At 46.8% G+C, this 17781-nt stretch overlaps 1 protein-coding gene across 5 annotated transcripts in view; it reads left to right on the top strand.

The window, feature by feature from the left end:
- The window catches only part of TET3 (tet methylcytosine dioxygenase 3), a 109462-nt gene that overhangs the window by 16999 nt on the left and 74682 nt on the right, over positions 1–17781 (top strand). The gene's annotated exons all lie outside the window — the stretch shown is intronic.

Consider the following 17781-nt stretch of genomic DNA (forward strand, 5'->3'; position numbering starts at 1 on the left):
TGCTGTTTCCATGGAGATGGCTGGAGGAGAGGAGGTGGTGGGGGTGAGGATATTTTGGGTAGGGTGGGGGCTGATGCAACATCATGACTGGGAATCCTGCAGGCGGTCGGCTGCTGTTACTCTGTGCAGCTTGGTGTCTGGGGGACTGGAAGGGAATGTTACCAGGTGCGTGGGAAGTGGAGAAGGGGGCACTGAGCTTCTCCGTGTGGTTGTCTCGGGGCCAGGGCTGGGGTATTTGGGGCAGGGCAGAGTCTGTGGAATATAAGCCATTACGAGGAAACACAGATGTTCCTCCCTGGTTGGCAAGGACCAGGATCAGTAGGTTTCCTTGGGCTTTGCCCTGTTTTCAGGGCTGGGGATCCGCCGTGAGTTTGGGATTACTCAGCAGTATCCTCTGCTGGCCCAGGGTGGAGAAAACAGAGCGAGAGGCAGCTCAGTGCCGCTGCCTCTCAAGTCCAGAGAAGAGGGGCTGGGGAAGGAGTGTAGGGACAGGTAGGCAAGGCAGGACTGGATGGGACTTCTAGGAGGAGGGAGCCCATTGCTGCCCCTGCCTCAGCTCTGTCTTCTCCTTCAGCCCCTGGAGCCTGTGAGGAGCTGGGGGAATCTGGTTGCTTGGGTAGCAGGTGGGTGAGCTGCTCATGTCCCCAGATGCTCTGAGATTTTTCTCCCTGGAAATCCTCCTCTGGCTTCCTGGGAAAACTGCGGGAAGCTCCCTGGAGGCGCTGGAAGTGCCACCCTCACTGCCTGGGTGGGGACGCTGTCAGGGAGGGGCTCTGCTTTCCCAGAGGGGATGGGGGCTACTGGCTGAGGCTGTGGGGTGGATCAGGAGCTGGGGTGGTTCCCTGGCTTCCTCCCAAAGGAACTTACATCAAGGAAGTACTTGGGGGAGGGCAAGAAATTTGCTTCTGGGAGAAGGAGAAGAGCCAGGTGGCATTGGCTCCCCTGGGGAGCTGGGCAAGCCTTGATGAGGATGCTAGTAGTGGGTGACCACCTGGGACAAGACCGTGGTAGGCCCCTGAGGCAAGCAGAGGTGGTTGATACTGGCGATGCTGTGCGTGGGGAGGAGAGAGCTATGTGCTCACTCCACACCCCTTCTCCGGTGAAACCCCCAGGTGTCACCTCCACTTCCGCCTCTGGCCGCCCACTGCTGTAATCGATTACCTGTGTGCTGTTGAGGGCTGTGGACACGGAGATCATGGAGTACACCTGTTCTGCCCCCAACCCTGGGGAAAGCAGGACAAGGGGATGAGGACAGATAGGCTCAGGGAAGGGGCAGCTCCCTCCCTCCTCTGTGTCTTTGGCCCTGTCAGCCAGAGCTTCTCTCTCTGCTGGGAGGAAAGACTGCTGGCAGGTTTGTTTACTCCGGAAAGCACCCCCTCCTGCCTAATGATGGCTTCTCTTCAGGTCTTTCCAAGTGTGTTCTCCTTTCCTCCCTGCCTGCATTCTGCTGTCCCTGCCGTCCTGATGGGAGCTCCCAGCTTAATACCACCACCCTTAGTGTTGTGGGCATGGAGCAGGGCTGCCTGGAGAAACAGAGGATGCCCTTCAAACATGTCTTCCTCCTTCCCACTTCTCAGAGTGGGGCCTGAGCTGGCGGCGTTTTTATTATTCATTTATTTTAAAAAATGTATTTATCTTGGCTTCGTCAGGTCTTAGTTGTGGCATGCGGGATCTTCCTTGTGGCACGTGGGATCTTTCGTTGCAGCGTGCGGGCCCTCTAGTTGTGACGCGTAGGCCCTAGAGCTCACGGGCCCTAGAGCGCGGGCTTAGTTGCCCCGCAGCATGTGGGATCACAGTTCCTGCGTCCCCTGCATTGGAAGGTGGATTGCTAACCACTGGACCACCAGGGAAGCCCCGGGCGGCGTTTTTAAAGCTCTGAGGTGTTTGTGCTCGTTTTCATTGTTGTCTGTTGGAAAAGCTTAGCTTCCTCTTGGTCCAGGTTGCCACTGCCAGCAAGCACTTGGATCTGAGCCCCTGTTCCTGGTGCCACCTTCCCCCCAGATAGTTTTCTTAGGTGGCCAGTTGAGTGTGGTGTCCCACATACCCTGGTGGAGCAGTTTTGCTAGATCCTCTTCCGTCAGGAGGTGGTGGTGTAGGAAGGTGTGTGTGGCGTGTGAGCTCATTCAGATCAGGCAAAGACTCTGGGACACAGGACAAAGGGGTCTCCCAGTCTGTGTTCCCACAAGATGGGCACAGGATGGGTAAGCCCCCTGGGTGAAGGGTATCCAGCAACCAGCGGGAATGTGCTCATCTACTGTGTGCTGAGTCCTGCAAGGGTTTCAAGAATATTCATGATGTAGGGTGTGCGCCATGCCTGTCACAGGCATAGAGTTGAGCCTGATGAACGCACGTGGTCATTTACTGTCTAGTGTGTTACGTGTCTACCCACGATACCCCGAGGAACATGCCATAGCATACGCTGTTGCCACTGCCTCCCTCTTCGCAGCCTGGACAGGAGTGAGTGCCCAGTGCCGAGAGCACCAGGCTGCCCTGCTCTCGGGCTCCCACACTGCTCCCATACTCTGCCCCATGAGAACCCTCCACTGGCTGAGGATGTGTGGAAACTGTTTTGGAACTGTGCCCAGGATCTCTTCCTTCTGTCTCTCCTTTGGCCACTGCTCCTTTTGTCAAGGATCTGTGATCCTCAACTTGCCACACACCGTGGGTCACTCCTACTAGTTCTTTCTCGCCTGCTCTTCCCACTCTCCAGCCCTCTGTGTGGGTCCAGCGGGAAGTCTTTTCTCTCTGAGGTATGTTTACAAGCAGTAGTGAACTTGGGGAGATATGGAAGCAGGTGAGCATATCAAACGATGGTAGGAAAGGAACCAACCAAGAGGATTTCAGAGTTGAGTTTGAGAATGGAAAGAGGGGGCGTCACCACGCATAAAAAGTGGTAGAGTTAGAGTCCCAGAGCTCAGCTCCACCTCCTTGGTGACCCCAGCCATTTTTTAATGTTGTGGGAGAGCGGAGAGACTTTGTAGTACAGGTAGGTGAGTGAGCCGAAGGGAGAGCCTTCCTGCCCACCACGGTGCAGGCCCTGGAGCTACCTGCAGGGGTCACTGTGATGGCTCCTTAGCCCCCTTGCTGGGCTGGCTGAGGAGGGACCTAGGTGCTGGGCTCCCTCCAGCTGTAGATGGACATTTCTGCTAGAAACCATCATTGTGGTCTTGCCAAGTCCCCTCCCATGCCCCCGAGGCTATAGCAGATAGTTTGGCTGGCTGGGGATGGGGGCAGGGAGTATAGGGAGGCCTTGGTTTGGCTCAGCTTTTGGGTATCTTGTCTTTCCCACCCTGACCTCCTGGGCTTTTGGCCTCATTTTCTCTCCTACTCTGGCATCTGGCAGTCAGCTGAGGACTCCCCCTCGTTACCAGCCTGTCTGGAGCTTCTGAGGAGGAGATAGCTTCCTTATGGATTAGTTTAGGAAGCCTTTGGGCAAATAGAGATGGGGTGGCTGAGACAGTTAAAATCCACAGATTATCACGCTATCCAGAACTGTGATCGTCTTCCCATTCACTTTATCTCCCTTTCTTCCTCCCTTTGTCTTTCTGCATTTACTGAGTGTTTACCATGTTCCAGGTATAGTACTAGGTCCTGAAAAATAAGAGAAATCATTATGATTTGATGTTCACAATATCACTAGAAGTAAGAGACATCGACCAAGTTGCCTAAAACTGTAACACTGAGCGCGAAAACCATCACTGGCAGGTGTTGTCGTTGTTGTTTTTAAATACAGTAAATGCTTTTGATCTTTGTGTTGTGGTTGTGAACTAGCACGTGGCAGACCAAGCCTCTCACCCCCAGCCAGCCCTGCTCTTTACATCTGCTTTCATCATCGACTTAGTGGACCTCCTAGGACTTTGAAGGAAGAATCAACACGCCAACCGTATATTCAATAAGTTAGTGTTTCCAGGATCTGGCGAGTACAGATTAGCGTAGTGGGGTCAGAAATGGACCAGCTGAGACGATAGCTTAACTTCGTTTTGTTTTTTTTAATTTTTAAAATTTATTTTAATTTTTTTGGCTGCACTGGATCTTCGTTGCTGCACGCGGGCTTTCTCTAGTTGAGGCGAGTGGGGGCTACTCTTGGTTGCGGTGCGTGGGCTTCTCATTGTGGGGGCTTCTCTTTGTTGCGGAGCACAGGCTCTAGGTGCGCGGGCTTCAGTAGTTGTGGCTCATGGGCTCCAGAGCGCAGGCTCAGTGGTTGTGGCGCACGGGCTTAGTTGCTCCGTGGCATGTGGGATCCTCCAGGACCAGGGATCGAACCCGTGTGCCCTGCATTGGCAGGCGGATTCTTAACCACTGCGCCACCAGGGAAGTCCTGATAGCTTAATTTTGAAAGGAAGGTGTTGGCTTTAGATGTGTTGGGTTTGAGATTCAGGAAAAGCTGGAAGAAAATACTGTACCTGGGCAGTTTGCCTTGAACCTGAAATTGTCTTCTACTCATTTGAAGTGTGTGGGTCCTGGAGCCCTTACTGCTTTAAGGAGCGCCCATGAGGCCACTGGCTGGGAAGAGGAGGATGAGAAGTGCAGCTGTCCAGTTTCTTTTCCTGTCTAATCCCAACTGTCCTACTCTTGGGTTCTTTCATTAGCCATGCGGCAGTCCCTGGACTTTAGTCTCCTCTGTAAAATGAAGGGGTTGCCTCCAGAGTTAGTTTTTCTGACTAAAAGGGGGGAAGGACCTTTTTCCTAATTCCCAAATTATTGCAGACCAAAACAGGTCCTACTTTGTACAACTAGTTGGCAGCTCTAGCCACGTGTGGCTCCCCTCAGGAGTTCAGCACCATCTAGACCAATCTGTTAGCCATTGGATGAGATGGTCCAGCAAATGTACACTTGGACGGAGCAGCAGGTTCAACTTGCAGTGCCGGTTTCTAAAGGCTTATTCTTGGTTCCTGTGTTTATGTTGTGGTGAACTGGTGATAAACAGTTTGTGGGCCATTCCCTGAACAGCATTACTTTAGAACTTTGCTTCTGGGAGAGCAGAGGGTCCTCTGTTTTGACCCCTGTCTTCCGTAGTCTCAATCTTGGGGACAGAGCCACCACTTGGAAGAGTAGAGATCTTGCTGCCCCCGAATTCTCTTGGAATACCTCAAAAGATTTTACTTGCATCTCAGCCTCTGTAGGTAAGGATGCCTCCTGTCTGCCCTTTTATATTTGCAAGTCTCAGGTTCTCATGGTGGATCGTCAGAACCTGTGGGGCAGGACTCTGTGTGTGTGTGTGTGTGTGTGTGTGTGTGTGTGTGTGTGTATGTGTTTGTGTGCTGCATGACTTAGAGGAAGAGAACAGTTAAGGCAGAGGCCAGGCCCCTGTAGTTGCCAGAGTGAACTTGGGCCCTGCCAGACACTAAAGTTCCGTTGCCTTGGGCAGGGTACCTTGACTTCTGAGCTTTCTCCATTTGGCGGCTTGAACAAGTTCAGGCTGTGTGAAGAGGGTGCTGCCTGACTGTACCAGGCTCTGCTGGACCCAGAGCCAGGAGACCGTGCCTTCCCAGTTGGGAATCATTGTTGCCCTGTACCGGAACTCTAGTGGGGGAATACAGAAATGGATTTTCAGTGGAGTGCTGGAGACTGTGCTCAAGAGATGCCTACCCTGTTTTCTCTGGCACTGCAGATTCCTTTCTCTTCTCCACCTGTGCTCTCCATCCTAACATGCTCTTCTCACGGCCTCGGCCCGTCCCCATTCTCACCCCTCGTGCTTTGAGCTCAGCCCTAAGTAGACCGAGCAGAGAGAGGGCCTCCAAGAGCACTGCTTTGCAGGGCATGGGCAAAGGACTCCTTGTGTCAGAGTTACCTAGGAGCTTGTAAAAATGCTGCAGGGCTGCCAGGCCGAGATAGCCATCTGTTGGGGTCACTCCTGTGGGTTCCAGTCACATGACTAGGTAGAATGGATGCAGGATGACTGGGTGTGGGAGCCCCAGAGGTGAGTGTTGGAACCTCTCAGCAGGTGGGTTGCGTGGCATCCCCTTTTCACTGCCCCTACCGCTTGTCCCTGAGCCAGGTCCTACCTGATGATTGACCTATACACTGACCTCTGCCCTGTGGCCCTTTTTTCCACTGTTACTTCTCCTCGGTTCCTGTTTTCCAGCTGTGGATTCCCAGTGGTGTCATTTGGACCCTGGGTAGTAGTTAGGGCTTAGTTCTGGGGTTGTGTGGTTGGAGTGGTATATGCCTTGGGGCTGTATTGACTAGTGATCTGGAGCAGTCTGAACACCCAGCTGGGAGCCAGAGCCCAGGGTTCGGTGTCCAACCCCTGGGAAGCCCCTCCCCCTTACTTTCCAGAGGCTGCCTCCTCCATGTGGGGGGCATTGCTCCTCACTGGGTCTCTGCTGAGGTCTGGGGAAGCGGCATGTGGAGGAAGACCTGGGCGGGTGGCAGGGCACTTCAGCCCTAAATACTTGCTCCCCTCCACAGCCTCCACCCGGATGCGCAGGGGCCACGCTTCAGCTTGCCTCCAGAGTTTCCAGCGGCCGGGCCCTCTGGTTCAACTAGTTTAGTGCATATTAGAATCGTCTGTGGAGCTTTTGAAAAAGAAAATATCAATGTCTAGGCCTCAGACCCAGAGAATCTGATGTAATTGGTCTGGGGTGGAGCCCAGGCCCCAGCATTTTTCAAAGCTCCCTAGGTGATTTAAATGTGCACTCAGGGTTGAGAGCCACTGCCCTCATTCATTTTGGCTTTCCCTGTGTCTCCTATATCCCTGGCTTGCCCTGGAATTTTTTTTCTCATCTATTGATAATTATAGTGAAAATCTTTCCAGATGCTGTATTTATTAAGACAATGAGACATGTCAGGCAAAATACTGGATTGAGTGTTCTGTTCCATGAAACTGATCCATAAGTTCATATTAAAACCAGAATTTAAGAGGGAAATTCTGTAGCTGATGACAGAAACTCAGTGTTCTCCTCTCAGCTTTTAATTTTAAAAAACTTTCATTGAAGGATAGCACACACACCATAAAAGCACATGCTGTGTACAGCTTGGTGAGTTTTCACAAAGTAAGTACACCTGTGTAACCAGCACCTGGATCAAGAAATGAGTACCCTCACCCCATTGCCATTGTTCAGAATTTCTGAGGCATTTGGGCGAAGTAGGTGAAGCTATGCTTAGTATAGCAGTGTTTGCTTGCTTTGGGCCTGGAGGACTTCAGCTGGTCCTCTCTCAGGAACACCTTTACATGCCTGTGTGGGTGTTCCTGAAACTGAGTGGATTTCGAGGTGATAGGGCGCAAGGCAGAGGAGTCCTGCAAGCCCCTCCCTGGTGTTACCCTCTATTCTGTCTACCCTTTACTTCCTTTTCCACCTTGGCCTTTAGGCTTGCCAGTCCTCAATCTTGGCTAAATCCAAAAGTCTGTAACATTTTTTGGCTTTTTAATCTCTTTTTTGATTATATAGATACTACATGTTCCTTGGAAAAATTAGAAAATAGAAATAAATAGAAGGGAAGAAATTTGTCCATAACTCACAACCTGTTTAACCATTTTTAACTGGACTATCCCTCTGCACTTGATTCTATGCACACTGGATGCTTGTTCCGTGTTCTTTATAAAAATGGAGTCATGCTGCATTATAGCCCACTTTTCCCTACATAATAACTCACTGCAGTGCTACCTGTTGAGCACTTACCATGTGTGTGTCTCATGGGGCAAAGTTTTCATAGTTCTCTCTCTTATGGTTCTCATGACGGCTCCAAGTCAGATGGTGGTAGCCCCACCTTTCAGATAAGAAAACTGAGATTCAGGACGGTAGTATGACCAAGGGCCCATGTTTCATAAAGGGGTGGAGCTGGAATCGAGGCCAGGGATGTCTTTTTAACATGGTTTGAAGATAAAAGATATTTCTCCTTCACCTACTGATAAGGTGAGCTGTGTTAATACAACTCTTAATACTGAACTATCTTTGCATTCCTGGAATATACCATGGCTGGTAATGGGGAATTTTTTTTTTTTTTTTCTTTTGCGGTAAGCGGGCCTCTCACTGTTGTGGCCTCTCCCGTTGCGGAGCACAGGCTCCGGATGCGCAGGCTCAGTGGCCATGGCTCACGGGCCCAGCTGCTCCGCGGCATGTGAGATATTCCCGGACCGGGGCACGAACCCATGTCCCCTGCATCGGCAGGCGGACTCTCAACCACTGCGCCACCAGGGAAGCCCGGTAATGGGGAATTTTTTTAAACATGCTGTTTTGATTTGATTTATTAATGTGGGAGTTTAGCATCTGTATTTGTGAGTGAGATCTATAATTTTCATTTTGTGTTTTTATTGTCAGATGTTGGTATTAGAGTAATGGTAACTCCATATAATGCATTGTGAAACTTTTATTCTTTCTTTATGTTCTGGAACAGTTTAAATAGTCATTTTATTCCTTAAGGATTTGGGGGAAAAAAAAATCTGCTGAGGAAACTGTCTGAGCCTGGTACCTTTTTTGATGGATGGGTCTTTGTAGCTTTCAGATGTTTTTCCCCTTGTGGCTGTTGGTACAAAACATTTACTTTGCCTTTTCCATGAGATCTGTTTTCAGATTTATTATTGATAGCATAATGCATATATGGTTATTGGTTTTCAGTTTCCTCAGTATCTGATTTTTTCACTTTCTTAATTTCTAATGTTGCATATTAATTTTGTCTCTTTTCCTTCCTTAGCTTTGCCAGTTTTATGTGATATAAAAGCAGATTTGTCAGTTGTGCTTTCTGTTTTCTAAAGCATTAATTTCTGCTTTAATCTTTATTAATTGTCCTTTCCTTAGGTTTATTTGGTACGTACTTTTTCTTGAAAATGTTTATTTATTTGGTTGCACTGGGTCTTAGTTGCGGCTCACCAGCTCCTTAGTTGCGGCATTTGGGCTCCTTAGTTGTGGCATGCGAACTCTTAGTTTCAGCATGCATGTGGTATCTAGTTCCCTGACAGGGGATCAAACCCAGGCCCCCTGCATTGGGAGCAGAGAGTCTTATCCACTGTGCCACCAGGGAAGTCCCCAGTATGTGCTTTTTCTAGATTCTCAGTTGGATCCTTAGGACACTCTATTTTTTCTATCTTTGTCTGCTTTTTTCTTCTTTGTTCACAAACACATTTAAAAATATGACTTTTTCTCTAAGTTATACTGTGACCTCCTTCTCCAGGTTTTGATGTTTTATGTCTGTTGGAGTTCTTGGGGAGATGCCGATGGCTTACCCAACCTGAAAATACCACGTCCTGATGTAGCCTGACTCCCTTCCTCCTAACACAGGCCTAGTAGAGAATCCCTGTATGTGGAAAAATGCCAAGGCCAGACAATGCAGTGCCTGCTTACTTTTGGGGGCTTTGTCTCCAAACCCCTAGGAAGGGACCTAGTAGTAGCTTACCAGCTTAGCAGACGGGACCTGTGGAAAACTTTTTTTTTAAACCTAACAAGCAAAATCAGTTTGAATTACTAGGACCAGAGCATATCCTAAGCCCAAATTGAAGTTTTAGTAGTATTTAGAAAAGCCTCACACATTAGCACCAGAGAAAATGAAGCTAGAAGCTAAGGATGGAGAGAAAGAAACGTTTGACCTAGAGCTCATGGCCTAGCTGAGCTGGCCTAGGCTGCAGGTTCAAGTCTTGCTCCCTGTTCTTTCATGCACCTCTAGAAGCTATGGCCCAGTTGGTGTCCTTGAGGCTGTGAATAATGTCCTAAGATGGAGAGGACAGTAGAAGACAAGTGAGGGATCCATAGTGCTAGGAGAAACAGGGTGGGCATCGATCTCCTCCTGTGCTCCGCTGAAAATCCATTTCTGTGTTCCCTCCTAGAACTCGGAGTGCTGGCAACAATGGTTCCAATTAGGAAGGCAGAGTCTCCCCTCTCTGGGTGCAGCAGCGCCTGGTGTGGTGTGGGGAGGCCTCTGTAGCCAGCCTGAACTTGTTCAAGCCAGCAGAGCAGGACTTGGCCCAGGGGTCACACTAAGGGAAGACAGTGCAGTACCTTGCTGGGTAGAGTTTCTCACCCGTTATCTTGACTCCCTAGAGGACACTAAAGGCCAGGGGGAGGGTATGGGCAGGGGACAGAGAAGGGATGAACTTCGAGTTCAACCTAGAGACCGATGACAAAATTATTTTTATTCTTTCGTTTTCTGTTTTTCTCCAAAGTGGAAAAGAAATTTTGGGACTTTAAATAAAAGTAGTACAAGCCCATTTAAAGAAATAAAATAACATCAAAGTATATAAACTGAAAACTGAAAAATCCCTGTATCTTCTCCATCCCAGTATAATCTCTATTAACAATCCAGAATGAGCACATGAGCGTAATGCCTTTCCTGCAGTAATGTGTTCGTACCATACCTTTTTTGGGGTAATCTTTTTTTTTTTTTTTTAAATACAGTATTTTTTTTTTGTTTTTAAAATTTTTTTTGGGGGATAGTTGATTTAAAATGTTAGTTTCTGCTGTACAGCAAAGTGAATCAGTTATACATATACATATACATATCGGGCAATCTTTTATTTGCTCATAATGTGTTGAGGCTATCTTTCAGTGTTGGTACACTTATCTTAGCCTTCTAAATGGCTGTGGAGTCTTTCATTCTATGGGTTAATTGTAATTGTTTCCTATTGATGGACACTTATAGTTACAATTTCTTGCAATTATAAATGATGTAGTAGTTTACGTATTTGTACATATATTTGGGGGTTATTTGTTCAGGTGTTTGTATAGGGCAAAATCATACGAATGGAGTTTTAATTGACACCACCAAATTACCCTCCAAAAGGTAATTTGATAATATCTATCAAATTTGCTCTCCTACTAACACCGAATGAGGAATTACCAGTTTTTAATTTTTGCCAATTTGGTAGGTGAAAAGAGATATATCATATTAGTGTATTTAATTAGTGAACTTGAGAATGTTTTATGTATTTATTTATTTTGGCTGCACTGTGCGGCTTGCGGGATCTTAGTTCCCTGACCAGGGATTGAACCCAGGCCACCACAGTGAAAGTGCCGAGTCTTAACCACTGGACCGCCAGGGAATTCCTGAGAGTGTTTTAAATGTTAACCATTTTGCACTTATTCTGTGTATTACCTGTTATGTCCATTACCTACTTTAAATTAGATTGTCTTTTTATTGATCCATTAAAGTTCTTAATATATTATCAGCATTAACCTCTATTATATTTTGAAGAAAAAGTTGGCTTCTCATTTGTCTTTCACTGTGTCTGTCAAATGGAATTTGATTTTTGTACAGTTGGAATTCATCAGTATTTTGACATCCAAGTTTTTACTTTTTTTTTAGAAGAGAACCATGCAACTCTTTGTTTTTTAAGTTAATTAATTAACTTTTGTCTGCGGTGGGTCTTCATTGCTGTCCGTGGGCGTTTTCTAGTTGCTGGCGAGCGGGGGCTACTCTTCGTTGCCGTGTGCGGGCTTCTCATTGCGGTGGCTTCTCTTGTTGTGGAGCACGGGCTTTAGGCGCGCGGGCTTAAGTAGTCGTGGTGCATGGGCTCAGTAGTTGTGGCGCACAGGCTTAGTTCCTCCGAGGCATGTGGGATCTTCCTGGACCAGGGATGGATCCAACCCGTGTCCCTGCATTGGCAGGTGGATTCTTAACCACTGCGCCACCAGGGAAGTCCCAAGTTTTTACTTTATGGTATAGTCTTATTTTACATATTTAGATCTCTTTAAGCTGAGATTTATTTTTGTATATGGAATAAGATAAGGATTGATTTTTCTCAAATAGAAAGACTGTTATCTCCAGTCTGTTTATTAAATATTTATAGTTTCCCAAATGGTTTATAATTCTACCTTAAGCATTTTATAAATACCCATATATTCATGAGCAAATGTTTTAGGGCCTCTCTTCAGTTCCATTGAATTATTTGTCTGATTCTGTGTCAGTATTTCATTGTTTTAATTACTGCAATTTTTATGTAACAATTTGGTTTAAACGAAAACAAACTCATTTTTTTCCACAGCATTTCTTTGGCTTTTCTTTTGCCAAATAATTGCCTTTTCCAAATATGCTTACAAACAATTTGTCAAGTTCTGTGAAAAATGTTGGGATTTTTCAATTGGGATTACATGGAATTTATAGATTACTTGGGGGAGAGTGGACAGCTTTATAATGAGTCTTCCTATCCAGGGAATAGGAAGTGTATCTGTTTATTCTAGTCGTTTTGTGTGCATCAGAGTTTTTTAAAGTTTTCTTCATATGGTCTTATACATTTCTCATTAAGCTTATTCCTTGGATACTGTAGATTCTGTTGTTGTTTTTGCCTTTATACTTTCTAGCCGGCTATTGCAGGTATATTAGAAATGCTCTGGTTTTTGTCGGCTCCTCTGTGATGGCCAAGCAGCCCCTTGTTCCCTCACTCCCTGTATGCACTGTCTGTACCAATGCAGTGGTACTTTAGTGCCTGGTATGAATTCCTCGTGGTGAGGTGCTCATCTTGCTCAATTTCGTTCCCCAGTACCTGGCACAAAGCCTGGCATGCAGTAAATCCTTTTAATAAATGCTGTGGAATCAAATTGATGACAGAGACAATGAGCTTCACCTCCTCAAAGTGTGACAACCTAGGCCAACGTGAGGAGCAGAATCTAAAGCAGCCCTGGCAGCCAAGCCTGGGAGCTGTGAGGCGGGTAACAGAGATGGGGCACCTGCCCTGTCCCCACAGTAAAAAGAAGGTCCTGGGCCATTTTCCCACAGGCCGATATTAGGGAGGAGCCCTCTGAACCCATACCTCATAATTACCCTGGGGCTGATGCCCACTGGTCATTAACCCTCATTAGCACTAAGTAATAGGGAGAGCTGCCCTCGTGGTTTCCGGATACCTGAGGACAGCATAAAACAAACTTATCTGCAACTACTCTTTGGGGATGAGGATTCATCAAGGCTGGAAGCAGAGCTTGTAAGACCACTGGTGAAATTGGCTCCGCGTCTGTGTGGCTGGTCTCCTTTCTCAAATGTAGTGTCTTCTCTCTACTGTTCTCCTCCAGAGTCTATGACCGCCCCCCCGCCCCCCGGCCAGGATTTCTAGGTGAAGTTTATTCCTGTCAGTGTGCTAATCCTTCTCACTGTGTTTTCGTTTTAAGTTTTTACTTGTAACTGGGGAATGGAAGGCACATTTTCTTGGTGGAACTGTCCAGTGCAAGCCACTCTGCCTTGCTGCCCTGCCGGTCTTACCATAACCACAGGTCCCTGATTGCTGCTGCCTAGGAAGGCTGGACCCACCAGGACCCATGAATGAGGGACCCCTCATCCCTGGGGCATGGGGTCTACAGACCTGGAGACACGAGAATCCCCGCTGCCGTTAAGCAGAGGTTAGGATTTCTGCCTCTTGGCCTGTGTAAAAAGAAGGTGGGGCCAAGCCACATGAGAGCCTTCCCGACACCACCCTCTAACCTGTGCCTTGCACCAAGTAGAAAATAAACTCCAAGCAGCCAGCAAAAAAAAAAAAAAAAAAAAAAAAAAGGTGGAGGAGGGAATCAACTTGGCTCGTGCATGTGAAAGAAATAGCAATTACAGGTGGGCTGTAAGCCACTTCCCAGCCCTTGTGCATCTGGTTCAGTGTGTCACCGCGTTGCCTTTGACTGCAGCAGTGAATGGTTCTCATTTAGCCTGTGGTCTGTGCTCGCCCTCTCCTTCAATGCTCAGGGCGGCAGAGGAGAGAGAGAAATTCTTTCTCTGGCTCTTCTGCTAGTTCATTTAAACCCCTGGAAACGGTGGAACCCAGGGTACCCCCATGAGGCCAAGGAGGAGGAGGGAGCACTGCTCTGGGCCCCCGCCCCATCCGAGTCTTACTCCTTCTTCCAGTGCCCAGCTGGGGTGGAGGAGGTCGCCGTGGGCCCTGCTGGGGCCATGACGAGTCCTCCAGCTCCTTGTGGCAGCCCCAGCTGCATCTCTGCCAGCTCTGGAGGAGCTGCCTTCTCAGGGTGCTGAGCAGAAACTCTTTGACAGATGGGCCTCCGTGAACCCATGGAGTTGGTCCAAGTGCTTCTCCCAGAGCAGAGTGCATTCTGGCAGTCACGCTGCAACGTGGGGCTGCTCAGGGCTTTGGCTCACCTGTTGGAGAAAGCCTTTTCCTAGGCCCGACCCACACCTGCTTGTCGCCCTCTTCCAGGAGTAGGGGCACTGACCCCTGACAGGTGGAGCCTGCGTGTGCACATGGTGGGTGGAAAGAGACTGATGTTCCCTGCCAACCAGTAAGACACTCAGTTCGCCCAGTTTCTGAACTAGCTGGGACTTCCTGCTTTTCTGCGCTCACCCTCACTCCCACAGGGTTATTGGAGGGGGATTCTCAAAGGGTAGTTTGAGGACCGCTGCGTCTGAATCCCCTCCATAGACACACAGGGTTGCTATCTGGGGGTGGGACCTGGGAATCTGCATCCGCGGCCAGCTTCCTACAGGTAATTCCTCTGTCCACAGGAGTTTGAAAACCTGCCAGTCTATGGAGTAACGTAAAAGGGGCTCTGTTTATTTGGGGCTCCCAGTGCTTGATGAGGACAGAAAAGACATGCCTTTAAGTGCTCTGATGGTTTGTGGAAAGGCATTATGCAAACACTTGTGAAAAACCAAGAGAGACTAAGTGTAAAAGCTATTAAATTTCAGATAAGATCAGACTCTAGGAAGGAAATTGTTAACTTTTTTGTTGTTTATTACGAAGAATGCAAGTTCATTGTAGAAAAATCAGGAAGTTCAGGTATGCAAATAGAGAAAATAAAACACCTGTGATTTTACCACTCAGAACTCCTGTTAATATTTTTATAGCTTTTAAAATTTTATAATCTTTTTATAGCAGTCATATTTTTTAAAATTTAAAAGTCTTTATTGATTTTTACCCCCGATTATAAAAATAATGCATGTTTATCATAAGCTATTTTAAAAAATAAAGTTATTTATTTTTGGCTGCGTTGGGTCTTTGTTGCTGCGCACGGGCTTTCTCTAGTTGCGTCGAGAGGGGGCTACTCTTCGTTGCAGTGCGTGGGCTTCTCTTGTTGCGGAGCAGGGGCTCTAGGCGCGCAGGCTTCAGTAGTTGTGGCATGTGGGCTCAGTAGTTGTGGCTCCTGGACTCTAGAGTGCAGGCTCAGTAGTTGTGGTGCACGGGCTTAGTTGCTCCTCGGCATGTGGTATCTTCCTGGACCAGGGGTCGAACTCGGGTCCCCTGCCTTGGCAGGCAGATTCTTAACCACTGCACCACCAGGGAAGCCCTAAGCTATTTTAAATTGGTATAAAAATTGGTGTAAAATGTATTGATTTGCAAAATTTTTATTGCTATATTTAGTTGTGATCTGCACTTCTTTGTGAATATATTGTTTTGCTTTGCCTGTTTTCCTTTTGTGTAATTTTTCTTATGAATTCATAAGAGAGCTTTATATTTGTGTTAGTGGTATTAATGCTTTGTTGTACCTTGGCAAATATTACAAATGTCTTTTACTTTTTTAATGTTTTTGTTTTACTTTGCCAAACTTATTTTTTTACATGTTTTTGTGATTAAATCTAGTTCTAGTAGTTTATCAGTTTATTTTGGTTTTGGTTTTCGGTTTTTCCAAAAAGAACAATCACTGCTTTTGCATATTTTAAGAGGAATTGGACAAGGTCAGACAGATATAGGCCTGACCTGTGCTTCTCACATTTTAATGTTCATCCAAATCACCTGGAAATTTCTGTACGATACATTTTCTAATTCAGCAGGTCTGGAGTGGGGCCTGAGATTCTGCATTTCTAACAAGCTCTCTAGTGATGTTACTGCTGATGTGCATTGAACCACACTCTATCATTTATTTATTTGGTCCTGCTGCGAGGTTTGCAGGATCTTAGTTCCCCGACCAGGGACTGAACCCAGGCCTCGGCAGTGAAAGTGCAGAGCCCTAACCACTGGACCGCCAGGGAATTCCCTGGACCACACTTTAAGTAGTAAGGGCCAGAAGTTTCCAAACCTGGCTGATCACAGAGGTTCTTAAGGAGCATTTTAAAACACTGAGTTTTCTGGGCCTTCTTCTGGAGATGTCAGGCTGTGGCCACATCTGGCTGGGTGATTGAGAGACAGTGCCTTGACCCTTCTGAGCCCTTGGGGTTCTTGTCTATAAAATAGAGAGAGAGCGCTTACCTCACAGGGATGTGGGATAATTAAAGAATAAGAAAGATCAAAGAAGGAGGAGATATGAGGTATATGTATATGTATAGCTGATTCACTTTGTTATAAAGCAGAAACTAACACACCATTGTAAAGCAATTATACTCCAGTAAAGATGTTAAAAAAAGAAAAAAGAATAAGAAAGATCAGCATTTTTTATGAGCTAGAAAAATAATGTAATAAACAAGTACCGGGCCTGGTGCCTTTTTTCGAGGGTAGCTCTCTGACAAATTTCTACTTGTTTCCTGATTAATATTTTTAATATTCCCACCTCTTTCCTAGAAAATCATTCTTTCATCCATGTTTTCAAACTTTTTAGTAAAGCACTTCATGTCTTAATCACTGATGATGGTTATATTCTTTTTACATTTCTAATATAAATGTTTATGTTTTCTTTTAAAAATCATCAACAGAAGTTTGCTTATTTTATTGGCCTTTTGGTGAACCATCTATTAGAGTCATTTATAAATACCACTACATTTTGTTTTCTAATCAGCTGTTTCTGTCTTTACTGATTTCTCTTTCCTGCCTTTTATTTAGTTCTTATTTTCTAGTTTCTTGGATTGAAACCTTTGTTTACCTTCCTACTTAACAAAAGTATTATAGAAGCATGAATTTTTCTCTGTTAATAACTGTTGTTTTCATTGGTATTAATTAATCTTCAAATCTGTAATTGTGACCTTTTTCCCACAGAAACAACTCTATTTTTATATTCATATCAGATTATATATTAATGATGTTTAAAGTACACACTTACCATAACAAGTACAACTAGCATAAACAGATTGGAAATAAATGTAACTGTGATTTTGATTTTTTTTTTCCTCTTGACCCTAGAGTCATTTAGGAGACTTAAGATTTCCAGATGTTGTGTTCTTTTTGCTCAGAGAGGGCCAAAGGCCGCCCTCCCGGGGCTGTACTGCTTGTCAGCTCAGGCTGTGATTCTGGCGCTCCACATGAGCCTGTGTGTTCTGTTGGAGCTTGTATGTGTTGTGTGTGTTGCTAAAGCTTCAGGTTGGCCCTCTGGGGTGTGCTCTGTACACGTGGAGGGAACGTGTCTAGGTGGGGAGTGGAATAGCCCACATCCTGAGGCTCTCCAATTCTCCCGACAGCCAGCCTGACACTGCCCAGGTGTCCTATTTCTTACTTGCCTTCTGCTCTGCAGTTCTCATCCAGTGCCTGGGGTAGCGTGTGGGGCTCACTGTCCTTCAGCGGTGGGGAGAACTTGGGGTCTGGTGGCGGGGCAGGACTTGATCAGAGACCCTGAGTTCTAGAGCCTTCCTCCTGCTGCCGAGGAGCTGTGCTCACCCTGTTTCCTCTTCCTTGTCTGTAAGATGCGGATAATGTTACCTTTTCACAGAAACTGGAAGAGTCTTGGAGATCATCTAGTAACATAACTCTTCTAAAAAAATATTTCAGGGCTTCCCTGGTGGCGCAGTGGTTAAGAATCTGCCTGCCAATGCAAGGGACGTGGGTTTGAGCCGTGGTCCAGGAAGATCCCACATGCCCCGGAGCAACTAAGCCTGTGTGCCACAACTACTGAGCCCACGTGCCACAACTGCTGAAGCCTGTGCACCTAGAGCCCGTGCTCCACAACAAGAGAAGCCGCCACAATGAGAAACCCACGCACCGCAACAAAGAGTAACCCTCTCTCACCGCAACTAGAGAAAGCCCGCACTCAGCAGTGAAGACCCAATGAAGCCAAAAAT

This window comes from Neophocaena asiaeorientalis, unplaced genomic scaffold, assembly GCF_003031525.2.
Source record: "Neophocaena asiaeorientalis asiaeorientalis breed wild unplaced genomic scaffold, Neophocaena_asiaeorientalis_V1.1 scaffold1090, whole genome shotgun sequence".
Classification (NCBI taxonomy): Eukaryota; Metazoa; Chordata; class Mammalia; order Artiodactyla; family Phocoenidae; genus Neophocaena; species Neophocaena asiaeorientalis.